Raw genomic sequence first — 17,006 nt, 5'->3', positions numbered from 1 at the left:
GGGGGGGCACTTGGCAGGGTAGACGCATAGATGACAGAGTGCAGATGCTGGGGTCAAAGTTGTTGCATCCTTCAGCCCCTAAGCCTCAATTCAGGAGGCAAGGCAACAAGCCCTTGGAGTCTCTCTAGTGGCTCTGGGTTCAAGAAATGCAGGTCCGGTCTTCCTCGCCCAGGTAAGAGTGCAACAGGCAGCAGGTTAGCACAGCAGGGCAGCAATTCATCAGAGGATCAGTCTAGCAGAATGCCAGACCTTTCAGCATCATATCAGTCCTTATTCCTGGCAGTGTATCCATAGGTCCAGAAGTGTACTGAAGAGTTGGTGTCTGAGGTCCAATATTTATGCCCAGTTGTGCTTTTGAAGTGGGGAAAAGCTTCTAGGGGCATGCCTTTGAAGTAAAGACAGTGGCCCTGCCATCCTGGCCAGAATACAGGGGCCATGCAGCTCCAATGCTATCCTATGGGAGAGGTCGGCCTTGCAATAGTGTGAAAAAAGTTAAAAACTTAAAAGTACATGTCCAACCTTTTAAATACACTGCTTCCTGCCCTGTAGGTTGTCTAGGTCCTTCTCTACTGCTGAGTAATATATATATTTAAAATAAATAAGGTTTGGGCCTGGCAAAAGGTTCATTTTTCCAAGTCGAAATGGCATTTTTAAAACTGCACACACAGACTGCATTGGCAATGTTGAAAATTCGACTTAAGTGGGGGGCACAATCAGTTCTGCAGGTCTACTAGTAACATTTAATTTACAGGCCCTTGGTACAGGAAGTGCCATTTTACTAGGGACTTACACGCAAAGTATATATGCCATTTGGGTATAAACAAAATCTACAATGTTTTAAGGAGATAACACACACACTTTAGCACTAGTTAGCATTGGAAAAGTCTGGAGAGTCTTAAAACCAGTAAAAATGAAGTCAGCAAACAGGAGGCCTGAGCACAAAAGGTTATGGGTAAAACCATACTATGGATTTCAGGTCTAACAGGTCTAACAGTAGTTAGTTGTATTTTCAGAGATGTGAGATGCTTGAGTGGGACAATGATAAATTCAATCAGGTGTTGTGGAACTGCTTGTCAAATTCATTTTGTGGTGGGTCTCAGTGAAGCCCTGAAGAAAAAGATTTTCAAAGTGTGCAAACTTTCTTCATTACTAATCAGCCTCATGAATACACTCTTAATGCCCCAGGACATAATGGAAGGCCCTTGGAAACACTCAGTGTCCAACAGCAGACCTGTCAACTTCAACAAAAACTCCACTGTGTAAGGAGGAGCTGGGGCCTTGAGGGCAGGGCATCAATCAAGAAGTACCTAAGAGGCACTTTTGCCCTGAACCCGGCACAAAACCCCTCCCCTAAACAAAAAACTTTTTCCAATCTCCTGGGGCGTTTTGACACCCATTTATGGATGTCGGCAGTTGAACACCTCTATAAACAAGCTGAAAACCACTGTTTTCAGCTCATTTTCCCTGTCACCGTGTAATATAGACTCCTTAAAGGGCGGCTGTTTGATGGGAGCCAATATGGTGTGCTACGTTGTGGCACCGTGTGAGTTGGCAGGTCTGCAACTGCTGGGTTCAGTCCAGGTCCAGTTGCTATTAGTTAGCTGGGTACTTCAGGAAAAAAGTCTCTTACAGCTTGTTGTGTCCTTGTAGACACACAGGAGGACAGAAAACTAACACTTTGAGTCCACGTCCTTGTTGTGCGTACACATGGGAGGAGGGCTGCCTTTCTGGTCTCCTCAAAGGCCTCAAACAGCAAATGCAGTCCTTCTGTTCCTTGTCAGGACTAGAAGTAATACACATTTATGGTTGGCACTAGCTAATGGGTGGTGGTGAATGCTGGGAACTTTTTGCTGACAAACCGTCACACTTTTTCAGTGAGTCCTGTTTGCCATGTGCCAGGGCAATGCCAATATTGCCACAGTCTTGAGTCTTTGAGCTCTGAGAGCTGGTGGTGTGTAGATGAGGGTACAATGTAAATCACCAGTTTCCTCCTAGATGTAACACTAAAATCCAACAGGATCTGGCGCTCAATAGAACAGGCCATAGATGTTTAGTAGGACAAAAACAGGCACCTGCATCAACCAGACAGGGGATAGACAAGAATTGTGTTCTGGTTCTGTTTGATCTCTTTCAATGGTGCCAATGTTTTATTTGTGTCTCAATACACTGGTCAGGCAGGATTTGACACTAGTATGCTAACAGGTCAGTAGCCTCTACCTTCAAGATACAGCAGAGCTCAGAAGAGTCATCCCTGTCCATTCAGGTTCACCTGTCAATCAAGGCGATCTTTTTGTAGCTCCTGGGTAGAATTTCACTAAGGTCAAGCACTTGATTGACAGCTGCTGAAGATCTAATGTGTAGAATCAGGCAGGGAAAATGTAACGTTCTATAATTAACTTTTTCAAATATTTATTAAAATGCAACTTCACCATTTAATTGAGCTTTTTCAGAGCATTAAAAAAAGAGTGATTACATTATTTTCCTAGCTGGTCCCAAACTCAAGATAGCAGAATTAACATTGTAATCTCTATTGCAGATTTGTAATAGGACAGCACGTGTCCTCCATAGTGATAATTGCTTTTCGGATCTTACCAATGTAGGAACATGGTAACATTGAATTTCTACTTTTTCCATTATTAACTACTATGCACCCTCCCTTGTGGGCTACAAGGCCTATATAGGGGTGACTTAATTTTCCTTAAAGGAAAGGCTTTTCCCCTGTGAAAAGAGTTAGTTTGACAGGGCAGGCAGCAGGTTTAAACTGCAGCAATCTGGCTACACTGGTAGGCCTTAATTCATGTTCTACTTGTTCCACTAGTGGATGGCACAATCACTGCTGCAGTCCACAGGTGACATTTGACTTTCCACGCCTTGGGTATCATTTCTAAACCATATGCTGTGGCCTTAAAGGAGCTCTAGATACCTCACTTAGGGATTAGCCAATTTCTACATGTTTTAGGGGTCAGAGCACATAATCTGGGCATTGGACTGCAATAAAATTAGGCACAAAATGGAAGCAACCATGCACAAAGGACACATATATATATATATTTTCTGAGCAAAATTGCACTTGCACTTATGCAGCATCAGTAAAGGAAAGTAAGCAATTACAACTGGCTGCTAAAAATAATTAGAATTTGTAAGGGCTCCAGCTTAGTCCCTGTATTCAACTGTATTGACAATGTATTTATATTAAACTTCCTGCTTCTGTGGAAAAATCTATCACTCTGTCATTATCTAAGTGTGAAGTGATCATACAGGACCCACACTTTAGGCAGTGGAAATTGGTCTACTTGTTCTTTCATTGATACCATCTTAATGCTGATCTTATTTTCAAGGGACAGTGGTAAAACCAAAAATTGAATTTTTTCTCTATAATATGGATTTTAATGGTATTTTACTAAATTCAGTACAATTTAATTTCAAACTTTATTCAGAAGCTTTTAGCAACCATACAAGTAAATCACAGGAAAAACACATTAAAACAATTCAAAACAAGTAATACAAATCTAAAAGCAGGTCAGCATTGATTAAAATCATACCAATGTCTCTTAAAAAGTAGGATTAAAATAAGCCTAGTATAGCGTGCATAAAATGTTCACAAAATAAAATGGAGCATTGTTTGTCTTGATGAATTATCACAAGGGAAAGGTAAAACTTCAAGATGATGAGTGAAGCCCAGTGGAAAACAAAGCAGATATTTAACAGTGCCTGCTCTGAAATGAATCAAGATATCTGATCACAGTAGGTTTTTCTGACAAGTCTTTTAGCCTTTGGGATTTCTTATCACTGAGAAATGTGACATTCACACTTCTTACTTTGGTTGTCACATGTGGAGGGGTCTGAAAAACAGATTCTATGCCTAGTTGACAATAAACAGCTTTTACATAAGATAACCAGAGGATTTGTAACCCCTTTTCCAAGGAAAGCCAGTCCAGTATAATTTTGTTTGTTAAAATAGCCTCAGGGGTTTTCTAGATCGACAACAAAAACAAGGCAAGTCACGCCTGGATCAGATCTTCAAGATATGGCAGCCCAAGTTCCTTATGACAGATAAGGTGGGCGGCTGATAAGAGCAAAGATAGCACCCTCTTGAGGAATCAATTTTTTTTGTGCTGGATTTGCCTTACAGTGTGAGATCTCCAATATCTCGGCACCCCACCATACATAGCAATAAGAAGGCACTGGGATTTGTAAATCAGTAGAAGGGAAATCAAGACCCATTAGCCTGGGAACATTTTTGCATTTTATATGAAATATTAGGCGACCAGGATCTTTGGGAGGAAAGCAAAATACCTAATTAAGTGCTAATGCTGGCAAAGAACTGGCACCAATCAATAAGGTTGACAAAGTTCTACACTTTGAGTCACAAGACATGATGTGAGACTTAATGAAATTTGTCTTAATATCAAGGGAAGCCAAAAACTTAACAAAACTGTGCATTAAATGATGCAGTGCCCTTAGAGTATGTGCCATAAGCACTGCGTAATCTGCATGCAAAAGAGCAGGGAGGGGTTTCCCCTTTTTATTGGCACGTCTTGTGTGGCACATAAAGTAGGGGTGGGAATAATTTATGTATAAAGAGAATGAAGGGAGGGGCCATAAAAGATTGATTCCTACGTCTCCTGATTCCTCCCCAAGTTGATTAATAGAGACCCTGGCCCTCATATCCTCGTACAAATGGGCAAGAAAGTGGACCAGTGCAATATAGAGACCCCAAGTAATAAGGATGCTCCATAAGTTGTCCCTGTTTACAAAGTCAGATGCCAATGTTAGATACATAAATACTTGCTAAAGTGGAGATTGATTAGTCACGTATATTTACCTAGCACTAAATTAAGGTTAAGGCATTGTTCAGTAGTGCCTCGTTTGTGTTTGAACCCGGGTTGACATCCATATAGTACAGACTCAGCATCCACCCACTCTATTATCCTATTAGAAATTACTCGCCCAGTATTTTTTCAGTGGTTTCTATAAGAGGGATTGGCCTGTAACATGATGGTGAGGAGCGGTCCCTATTTTTAAATGAGGGAATTATAATTGAAGAGTTCTATGTACTAGGCAAAGACAGATGTGCAAGATCATTAAAACATTTGTAAGAAGGTGGGCCCAGAATGGGACATTACATTTTATCAGATTGATGGTAACCTCATCCAGGCCAGGGGTTTTACCCCAGTACTTTGAGTAATTTGAGCAGGCTCAAATTCAGGCAGGGTCACAAGAAAATGTGACACTAAACACAAAACTAAGAAGGTGTCTGCAGTGGTTGGGTGAGCACAAATTTCACTGAAATGCTTTTTCCACTTACTACCAATAATATTGCAAGAAATGGTTGAAGATACTGTATAACTAGATTCTGAGTCAGTAGACCAACATGTACTACTATTACCCTGCTGCGTTGCCTGTAGGAGTATTTCCGAGTGAGATGATATAACTTCCTGTCGGCGTGTAATGATTACTTGTTTACATCGCTTGCGTAAAAAAAACGGACCAAGCTGGGGTCCCTAGGTTCAACCTCTAGCACTGTATGAAGTGCCCTATTTGCTACTGAACACTCGATGTTAAACCATCTTGGGACATTGCCCGCACTCTTGTCTGGTTTTAGTAAGTACTCCCTGATTTTGAGGCACAAGTCTGTGAAAGCTCCTACCACATCTGAGCTCTCAGCTACTTCAGATAGACAAGTAAAAACTGATTCTTGATTGGTCCCGATTAAAATGATAAATAACTGGCCAATGTTTTGCAATCTCCGCATCCCTCTTAGGTAATCAGTTGTAGGCTGGAGGTCGTGAGCTCCAACATCTCTTCCAAATTTTCTCCTGAAGGGGAGTGACAACGTCATTAAATTGGGTTGTGATTGCTCAAGGTTGAGGGAATGACTATGCCCTGTTGTAATAGTTCTTCCAAGTTATAGGCAATGAAGACCTAATAAATAATTGAGTGTCTTCCTCTGCCCCCAAATGTGGGAACCTGGGTAGAGCTTGGTTCTAAAGCAGTCAACGCATTTATAATACCTATTGAGGCAAGAAACGTAAGTAATTCCTTGCTTTGAGAATCATTATTACTACTATTCAATTCAATTGGTGATGAATTTACGGCTTGTGACCGTTTAACCATGGCTGGCAACACTGCAAATATTTTTTTTCATTTTTAAAAACCATGTAGGGTTTTTCCTATCTGTAATAGGAAGAATGTTACTGCTACCCCGAGGTAGTGGTTGCAATATATATTTTATTTAATATTTATATTGTCTGCCTTTGTATCTTCTGCTAACAAGAAAAACCCGGACACATCTAGGGAATAGCCACTGCCATCATTATCTGGATAAAATCTCTCTATTAAGTGCTATTTTTACGTTACTGAAACCCAAAATACATACCCAAATTCTTATCTTCTTCAAATCTTGATTTTCAGTTATACAGAAAAAAGAAGAAAATACAAGGCACGTTTACTGTGTCATTTTAGATCAATAAAACTAAAAATAAGAAAAATGTGTTATTTCGAAGCATTTTTTACTGTGATGCTTGACCATACCCAGGATCAAACTATACTTTACTTAATTAGCGCAACGTAAACAATTCAAATTGATTTAATTGTTGTTAAAATTAATTGCCATCTGGAATACTAAGATTACTAGATGAAATGCCAAGTCATTTGAAAAAACGAAATCATTTGAAAAACGAATCATCAACAAACGATGTGCGTGCCAAGAGGTACAATCTAGTGCGCACAAATGTTCTGAAATACAGACTGCACCATAAAACATTGTAATATAAAACATACAAAAGTTATATATTCATACTACACACCACTGTCTGTATGTTCATATTGAATCAAGAAGTAATAATCTTTTGACCTGCTGCACATTGCTAAACACTAAAGTATAATCTAAGGAGCAGTAGTAAGAAGAAGGTTACATTGCTTTAAGAAACTCAAAAATCAGAAACAAGCATTGAAAATGCCAGTTAGCCCTGGCTTTAATGTGCTGCATCCTCCAATCACACAGTCACACCTATGACCTTGCAATCACACCGACACACCACTCACCCTGTATTCATGCAGGTACACCCCTACAACTGCACTCCGAAAGGCACACATCTACTCAAGCGTACACACAGGTACACATCTCACCATGCGTGCACAGACCAATTCACATGTGCACCCATCCACCAGCACACAAAGAAAGACCTCTCCCCTGCAAACATACAGACGCAACCCTTTGCCATACCCACAGACACACACAGGTGCAGCACACCCCAGTCACACATCCCTGCCAGCCCCTCCCCCTGCATGCATACACGTACACACAAGCACCCAAACACTTACAGTCATACCTTTCACCATCCACTCACAACCGCAGCAACAGCTCATATGTCGCATTCATAGAGAACCTTTGCTAGTCTAATCTGTTAGCTGTTCAGTGTCCCATTGCGTAACAATGGTCTGCTCTATGAAATGAAACATTAATATCTAGCATGTCCTAGCTAGATCATAGAAATTAACCCTACAATCAGCATCTCTTTCATTAATGTATTTGTTAATTTTAAGCATATGGCAAAGGGAAACAATCTAAAATATAATGAAGTCATATGGTGTGAGGAAGGAAAGAAATACATTTTGCAGCAGACAACACATTTCACAAAGATTTCAGGATCTACAGGGCAGTTATACCATCAAATCATCGTTTTGCAAAAATGCATTTTTTATTCAAAGGGGCAGGAAAGAATCAAGAAATATTGAGGCCTAGCAGTGGAAGAATGATAGAAATGGGAGCTTTCTGCAGAAATGAGCAGCATTTTCCCCTTTTGTACATTTAATCACAGCACATTTTCTAACCACTGTTTTAATAGGCATTTTCTAAGTTACTGTTAAAGCACATTTATAAATTATTAGTAGGGCAAATTTACGTAATTCCACAATACATAAATAAAAGGTCATGCAGATGCGACGATCAGAAGAGAACCATAAGAGCCAGCATAGTTATAAGCTGCAGCCTCCCACACTGCAATCCAAGTCCCTTCAGGGTCAGTGAGATGCAGCACCCTGGGTGCAGTGCAGTATCCCTGAACCCCACAAACTTCATACAATGCAGCTGGTGACAATTACTGACATTGTTGAAGGGCAAGTCTGCTGTCCCTCTTGGCATCTCCTTTTGCTAAGGCATCCCTGCATACAAGCTTATGTCCTGCACCCTCTTCACCCATCCATTCTGTCTGGTAGTAAGGGTGGAACCGACATTGGGGGTCGGAAGGTGGAGTACAGTAACCGGGTACTGGTTTTGGTGTTGGGGAGGAGGATGCACTGAGAAAAACACCAAAGTGACGGGTGGAATGCTTACATTATTCACAGTCGCTGGTGATTAGCCTTGGCCACCATCCCGGAGGGGAGAATAAATCACTTGTCAAAGAGCCAAAGACTCAAGAAATCTGTATCGGAGTCCCTCAACCACACTTGTACAGGATGCATTGTATATTTTATCTGCGCTCGTGTGGTTTGGTGGATAATGTCATCATTGTGTCTGTCACTGGATTGTTCCATTCTCCATGTGACCTACTATCCTCCACCAGAAGGGCGACTGTCTGGGCAACAACAACAGTGAAAGGTTAAAATTACCTTCTTTCCTGCTTACAGCTGTTTATTTGACCAGGAGAGAGACAAGGTTAAAAGAAACAACAGTGTTGAGGTGGATGAGTAAATGGTCCACAAGACATACTGGTTTGCGATGAGCATGTTTCGGCAGAGGAGTGTCTTTAGGGGTCTGGTGGCCTTCATCAGTATTGGTATGGGTGAGGGAGTTTAAACCCTCTATGTGTAGTATAGGTAAATTGACTCATTTACCGTTCTTCGTCAGTGAGCACATTTGCTCAAGCTTGACTAATGTCAAAGGCACAGCCTTTGGCCCATAACAATAGGAGAAACTGAAAAGGAAATAAGGTTAACTAATACATAAAACATTGTGATAAACTGATTCTCTATTTGATTCAATGTGACAACGTAATACATTAATTGTAAGTTACAACAATGCTGTGTGAATGAGCAAAAACAAATGAACAAAATGAAATGCTGGAAGGGACATGAAAAGAGATCCACTCCTTGGGGTCAAGATGCCAAATGTATGACACATCTGTAAGGATAATATTGTGATAATACAGTATGTTGGACTTTGCTGTGGTAAAGTCGAGGTTTCATCAAAATAATTTAGAATAGCTGCATTTGTGCCTTCGATAGACTATGATAAAGACAATGGCTATGTTGTTTATAAATAGGTTCAGCTATTAACAGGGAGGCCCTGGGAATAAAAATGCTGTTTTTTGTAAGGTGAAGGTAAGTAAAAAAGTGAAAGAATGTTCTATTTTGTGGGCCAGATGTTGCTCCTACAGACACACAGAGACAATTTGGATACAAGATTTATTATAGGGGCTCATAGAAGTAAATTGTGTGGGCAGTGTATAGCTACTCCGTTTATAACTAGCATGAGCTATTAACAGGGAGGACCAAGGAATGGAAATGCTAATGTTTGTAGAATGAAGGTAAGTAAAAAGGTAAAATAATGTTTACTTTTGTGGACCAGATGTTGTTCCTACAAACACACAGAGATAATGTGGATACCGATGTCTTATGGGTGCTCATAGAGGTATACTGTGTAGGCCAAGTTTGCCTTATGTAGGGAGTGGTGCTTAATATAGCATTTAATATTACAATTATTGATAGAGAGTGGCAGAAAGATCAGTTTTAATGTTAGCCTCTATGGATCTAAGTACTGTGCAAAACGTGTTGGGCACACAATGGTAGATACCTAAAATAAAGGTTTACTGTGCCCAATGAGTAGGCAGTGTGCACCTCACGTGTCATTAATTATATCGATTAAGTATCGTTTGGCTTGATGTTACAACAAAATGACGAAGAAGGACAGAGGAATCAGTTCTAATGCAAGGCTCGATGGGTCTAGGGACTTTGCAAGAAATGTTTGAGCACACAACAGTGGCTACCTTTACTAGAGGTTCTTGTGCTCCGAGAGCAGGAAGTGTTCACCTTGTGTGTTGGTGATGCGACCTATGAGGGGATTTATACAGTTTCTATAACATTAGGCTTAAAGTTACATTCAGTGACAGAATAATCGGCTGTAATGCAAGCCTCCATTGATCTAAGTCTAGTGCAGAAAGTATTTGAGCATGCATGAGAAGTTACCTTAAACAGAAGTTTCTTGTTCTCCGTGAGATGCAGAAAAAAATAGATGATACATGAAGTCTGCAGTAATTTAAGAATAATTTTACATAGAGAAAGTAGCGTGTCACTTGCAGTTGGAATTAGTTTTTCTGTTTTAAGCAAAATGAAAGGTTCTATTACCAGATACAATAATGTCTCCGCCAGAACTCCTGCCAGTCTTCCTCACCCCGAATGTTAGTACGGGGGCAGGGGAGTGGAGTAGTTATACTTTTTTGATGACGTTAATTGGGAGGATTTGAGTAGCATGATACCTCCATCATTGGCGGCTGAATGAATGCCTAGATCTTTGTTTTTCTTTCGTTCATCGTCCTTTTTGTTTTTTTGGTTAAGTTGGAGAGAGGTTTTTTGTGTGCGTTGCTGATGTTTTCAACTTCTTTGAATAAAGCCTGTTTAAATGGTAGTATTTCTATAGGTACTGATGTATTTATTGGGAAAAAGTTGGCTTTTTTTAGATCTGCATTTCCCTCTGATGGTAGGTTCTCTTGGTCTTTGAAGTGCCTTTAGTTTGATTTTCTGCCAGAATTACACTACCTCACAACGGAGTTTAAATTGGTTGAGGGCAGGTGTGGGCACAAAACCTAACCCTTTGTTAAGTAGTTTCTGTTGGTCATCTGTTAGAGCTAGATCAGTCATGCTAAACACCACAATTTACAGGTTGGATAAATCCCTATTTTTAAGGACCCCAACCAAATTTTTCCATCTTAAGGCCCCCTGAGGCCAGAGCAAACCATGAGGGAATTAGGAAAGAAGTTTGAACGGGCGATATAAACAAAGGCGTTCAGACAAGAAGCATGTTGAAGGGCCAAGAAAAACCAGGAACCGCTACCATTTCACCTGACCAATTGGATTCTTACAGATGACCAACATAAACTACTTAACAAAGGGTTATGTTTTTTGCCCACCCCTGCCCTCGAAAAATTTAAATTCCATTGTGAGATAGCGGAATTCTGATGGAAAATCAAACTAAAAGCTTACTTCAGGGACCAAGTGAATCAACCATCAGAAGGAGATACAGACCTCAAAAGAAAATCCACATTTTTCCCAACAAATACATCAATATCTATTGATACTCTACCCTTTGAACAGGCCGTAATCAAAGAAGTTGAAAACATGTACAAAGCACACAAGTAACTTTTCTTTCAATTAATCAAAAAAAAACAACAAGCACTAGATGAACTAAAGAAAAAAAGAGCCATAACTACAACCATTTCCTATTCTGACTTGCAATTTGCGAATTTTAGTGAGTCACAATAGGAAATGTACTAATGTACGCAGACACATTTTGTGATTCCCAATGGGGTCGCAAATTACCTACCTCATCAATATTCATGAGGCATGGTGAAATTTGCAACCCATTGGGAATGGCCGGAACTCACAGGGATAGTGGCCTGCTGGGGTGAGCAGACCACCATGTCTATGACTGCTTTTTCAACTAAGCAGTTTTTTTTAAATGCCTCCTGTTTTCCTTAAAGGATAATGTGAGGCATTGAAAAAATGAAAATGTAATGCTTCATTTTCATTTTTTAAGAGCAGACAGTGGTGAGTGCTCCCTATTGTAAATTGATGTAATGGATTAGTGACTCCATAATTGGCTTATTTGATTTGCTTGTCAGACCCTAGTACAGTGCACCATGTGTGCCCAGGGCCTGTAGATGAAATGCTGCTAGTGGGCTTGCAGCACTGGTTGTGCAACAAACAGAAGCAGTTTGTGAAGTGTGTCTCAGGCCTGCCATTGCAGAGCCTGTGTGCAGTCTAGTACTGCCATGTCGACTTGGTAAGTGTACCCACTTACCAGTCCCTAAACCTTCCCTTTTCTTCATGTTAGCCACCCCTAAGGTAGGCCCTAGGGCAGGGTGCATTGTATGTGAAAGGTAGGACATGCCCTGGTGTGTGTGGCATGTCCTGATAGTAAATTACAGCAATTTCATTTTTCACTATTGCAAGGCTACCTGTCCCCATAGGCCAGAATGGGCAGTTTGATTATAACATCTTATAATCCTAACTGACCCAGGAAACATGGTAGAAAACCGAATTTAGTATGCCTGAACTCTGAATGATAAAATACATCTTTAGTGAAGTTGGTTTTAACATTCTGTGTTTGAAAATACCACTTTTAGAAAGTAGGTATTTTCTTGCCTAACCATCCAGCCTGTCTATGCTAGGTTGTGTATTGAATGTCTGGTTTGTGAGTGACAGGGGCTGAGGGGGCTCCAGGAGGCATGGTGAGTCAGCACTAGGCTGAATAGACCTATCTGCATTGGGAGTGGTGGGAGGAGTATCACCTGGGCCTGAATAGGGCTGCGCCTGCCTTCCACAATGCTGGCTCCACCTCCTGTGGTGCATCTGATGACCCTGGCCCACACTGACAAAGAAGAAGTTGTGCACTGTCAGAATGCCCCCAGAACTGGTTTGGACTAGGTACAGACACTCTCTACCTTCAGAGACAAAGGATTTGTGTGTATAAAAGGGGGGACACAGAACTTTAGATCACTTCTGGACATCAAGATGGACCTTTTGCCAAGGAGAAGAATCAGAGAATCTGCAGGAGTTTTTGACTTCCCCTGTGCCAGTGTGTTGATTTCTGGGGTTGGCCTTCAGTGGTTTCTTTATTGCCAAGGAAAGGAGAAAGACTTTTATTTGCAACTTTAATCATCGTGGAGAAGAATCTCCAAGGGCTTGAACTGTGCTTGCCTCCAGCTGAAGTCTCAGGGATACAAGACTTCACCACCAACTCCCCCCTGAATTTTCTTGCTGGGAATTCTGTCTGCTGAAGCCTGCGTGTTGTTGGGAACTGGAAGCGTGACTCAATGAGAAGAAGCACATCGCATCCGCAGCTGTCGCTTCATCGGAGAAGCGTGTCGCCACCGCTAGTGTCGCCGTCACATCACCGGAGAAGCGTGTCTCCGTTGCAGCTGTGTGTCGTATCATCACCGGAGAAGCGTGTCGCTACCGCAAGGATCGGCGTTGCATCGAGGGAGAAACGTGTCACAAGACCTGTCGCATCTCCAAAGTTACACAGTCGCCGCACGGCCGGTGGGCATGCACGCATCGTCTTCACGTCGGAGCATCGCATCAAGGGCGCTATCTTCTCGCATCGTACCGGATTGTCGCTTCCCTTCAAGTTGCCATCTTGTCGCATCACAACTGGGATGCCCCTCGAGATCATCGCATCACCTTCTCTCCGGTAAGGAACCGATGCACCGCCTACTTTGTACAAGCATTGAGGAACAGACGCATCGCCTCCCCCAAAGCAAGTAACCAACGGATCCTTCTCCCTGCGAACCTTTTGATTATCTTGCGTGACGCATCCAAAGGTACTTTGTGAGAAACGTGTTGCATTTACCATCTAAAGTGAACTGAGTTATTTCTACCATCTTAAAGCCATTTTCTTAATATTGTATTGTGGATTTCTGTCGTTTGGGTCTTGTGTTAAGTCTATATAAAGAATACTTATTTTTATAAAACCTGTGGGGTTCCATCTGTAGTGTTTTCACTGTAATACTATATGTGTTCACAAATACTTTACACATTGCCTCTGAGATAAGCCTTCCTGCTCGTGCCAAGCTACCACAGGGTTGAGCAGGGGTTATTTAGGAGTGTAGACTCCTTACTCTGACTAGAAGCAATGGTCCATATTTGGACAAAGGAGCAAACCATTGTCAACTAGAGACCCACAGTTTTAACATTGGTGGTCAGCGGTGAGGATTTGGACTTGCATTTGTGACTCATGTACAGTGATTGGTGTACACTACTAGTGAGTGCAGACCAAACTCAACCAAATGCATTTTTTAGTAGAATTTTGTTTTTCTTGGAACTTGTATTTTTTGCTAAAGACTGCCAGTTCTTATTTCCGTGAGCAAACCAGCATTTATTGCATCTATGGATCTAGAGTTTGAGGGAGAAATGTTGGTGACCTACAATGTGAAACAGCTGAAAGCCTTCTGTAGAACATTTAAAGTTGCTACTCCAGGCCTCACCAAGAAGGATGAGTACCAAAAGGTGCTGAGGGCCTGGGTGGAAGCAAGAAATGCCTCTGAGCATGTGGAAGAGCCTGCTGAGGAGGCTGAGAATGCAGAAGGGTAGCTAGAGGGGCCACTGGGTCTACCCAGGGAGAGAGTGTCTTCCCCCATAGGCAGCAGTGTTTCTTCCAAGGGCCTGTCCCCAGGAGAGTTGGAGGACAAGGAGAGAAATAGATTGCATAGAATGGAGATGGCCAAGCTCAAGTTGGAGGGTCAAAGGGACCTAGAGAGTAAGAATCTGGAGCTTGAGAATAACAGAATAGCTTTTGAAAGGGAAAAAGCGAAATTAGCACATGAGAGATTTTTTAGGGAATTGGAGCTTAAGGCTAAAAGTTTAGAAATTAGTCCCTCTGGTGGCAGCGCACCATCTGTGCCTGCAGAAGGCAGGGTATATTTCCCCAAGGACGTCATCAAAGATTTCCATAAGCATGAAGATATTGGGCAGAGGTTTGCAGCCTATGAAATGGCAATGTTGGACCACTGGGTCCCTGAGAAGGATTGGGGAGAGGGGTTGTGGGGCCGCTTTGTTAGTGATGGGAGGGATACATTGTTAGACCTGCCCAGTGAGAGTAGGATGCTTTATGCCCACATGAAGGAAGCCCTGATGACCAGGTATGGATTGACCCTAGAACTCTATAGACAGAGGTTCAGGAATTGTAAAAAGCTGGAGGCAACCACTTGGGTAGAATATGTATCTTTCTTTTGCAGAGTTATGGATGGTTGGGTAAAGGGTAGCAAAGTGAGTACTTTTGAGGAGCTCTATGATTTGTTTGCATGGGAGCACTTGTCTGTTAATTGTTTTCCAGAGCTATGCCAGCACCTTATTGTTAGCAAGCTAACTAACCCTAAGAAGGTTGCTGAGGAGGCGGACCGTTGGGTGAGTACCCGGGTCCACAAGGGTCATGTGGGAGACTCTGCCAAGGGGGTACATAGTCCCCAGCAGAAGAGTGGGGGGGGTACAAGGGTAAACAGAGGGATTTCCAAAAAGGGCCCCAAAGTATTTCCCAAGGTAAGGGTTCCCAGCCTCCCCCTGAGAAGAAGTCAGAGCCCCTGACAGGTAAACCTGTTCACAGGGGGCCACCTACATGCTTTCAGTGTAAGCAAGTGGGACACCGTTGGTATGATCCCCAGTGTTCCCAGAAGGACTGCAATACCACACCCAGTGCACCACCCTGTAAGATGTCAAGTGTAGCCCTGTGAGAGGAGGAGATGGGTGCCCAAGGTGGGTGGGGTTCCGCAGAAATGAACCTTGTTTCTTTAGGAGATTGTGAGATGGTCCCTAGGACCAAGCTGCCTGATAACACTAAAAAAGTACAGGTAGTGGGTGACCATCAATGGCCATAGGGTGGAGGCTCAGAGAGACACCGGGGCCAGTGTGACAGCTGTCAGTTGTCGGCTGGTGTCTCAGGAGCAGGTGATCCCCCATGCATTCTTCCCTGTAGTTGCCATGGACAACTCAGAGAGCCAGTGTAAGGTGGCTCAGGTTCCCTTTGAGTGGCGTGTGTGACCACTCGGTCTATGGCAGCCAGTAAGGGTGTTCAAGGGGTCCTGGAGCCTGAAAGTATGGCCTAGGTACCTGCCTTAAAGAGAAGAGGTAGGGGCGGGGGAAACCCACCCCCATAGTTCCCACGGTCCAGGAGGAGGCAGACCTTGAGGGGGATGCCCTGGAGCCTACCGGGGAGCAAGTTGCTGAACTGGGGGACCTGCCTGAGCTGACCCATTGGCAGCAAGAAGGAGGAGCCTCCAGGGATGAATTTTGTGCAGAGCAGAAGAAGTGCCTTTCTCTTGTGGGTTTGCAGCAAAAGGCCACAAACAAGACAGCAGGTAATCAGTCTGGATCACATTGGATCTTCTGGGAGAATGATCTCATTTATAGCGAGCCTAAGGCTGCAGAGCATGGGTTAGCCAGTGTACTGGTGGTACCCCTGCGCTTCAGAGCCTTCCTACTGGGTTTGGCTCATGATGTACCTTTAGCTGGACATCTGGGGCTAGAAAAGACCTTTGAAAGGCTTGTCACCCACTTTTATTGGCCCCAGATGCGCAAGAGTTCAGATACTCATTGTTGGACTTGTCAAACTTGCCAGGCAAGTGGGAAGAGTGGGCAGAAGCACAAGGGTCCTCTCCAGCCCTTCCCTGTGGTCAGCACCCCTGTTGAAAGAGTGGGTATTGACATTGTGGGGCCTCTGGACCCCAAGACAGCCATGGGCATCAGGTTTATCCTAGTCTTCTTGGCCCATGCTTCCCGGTACCCGGAAGCCATCCCTCTCAGGACAGTGACAGCCCCCGTGGTGGGACGTGCACTGATGGGGATTTTCTCCCGTGTGGGGTTCCCCAGAGAGGTGGTGTCAGACCGTGATACAAACTTCATGTATGAGTCTATGAAGTCCCTGTGGAGTGAGGAGCAACTTATAAGTTCACCACTCCTTTCCACCCCCAAGGTAATGGGCTGGTTGAGAGATTCAACCGGACCCTCAAAGGCATGATTATGGGTCTTGAGGAACCTATGAGACGTAAGTGGGACGTCCTCTTGCCATGCCTTTTATTTGCTTACCGTGAGGTGCCACAGCAGTCCTTAGGGTTCAGTCCCTTTGGACTGCTGTATGGACACCCGGTAAGAGGTTCTCTGAGTCTGGTTAAGGAAGGCTGGGAGAAAGCTCCCAGTAAACCTCCCCAGAATGTATATAGCTACATGCTGGTCTTCAGGAACCAGACTAGGCGATTCAGACAACTGGCTCAGGCAAATCTAGAAGCCAGCCAGGA

The 17,006-nt window shown here is 43.0% G+C and overlaps 1 protein-coding gene across 1 annotated transcript in view; it reads right to left on the bottom strand.

Annotated features, from left to right (window-relative positions):
• Positions 1-17,006, bottom strand: part of LOC146817301 (isoaspartyl peptidase/L-asparaginase-like) — a 1,382,729-nt gene that overhangs the window by 827,927 nt on the left and 537,796 nt on the right. Inside the window, exon 1 of the mRNA XM_085609196.1 lies at positions 6,380-6,408. The gene's annotated coding sequence lies outside the window, so the exon portion shown is untranslated. Of the gene's footprint in view, positions 1-6,379 lie in introns of the transcript that reaches the window.

The sequence above is a fragment of the Triturus cristatus genome, chromosome 6, assembly GCF_964204655.1.
Source record: "Triturus cristatus chromosome 6, aTriCri1.1, whole genome shotgun sequence".
Taxonomy (NCBI): Eukaryota; Metazoa; Chordata; class Amphibia; order Caudata; family Salamandridae; genus Triturus; species Triturus cristatus.
This window is presented reverse-complemented; position numbering and strand designations above follow the sequence as displayed.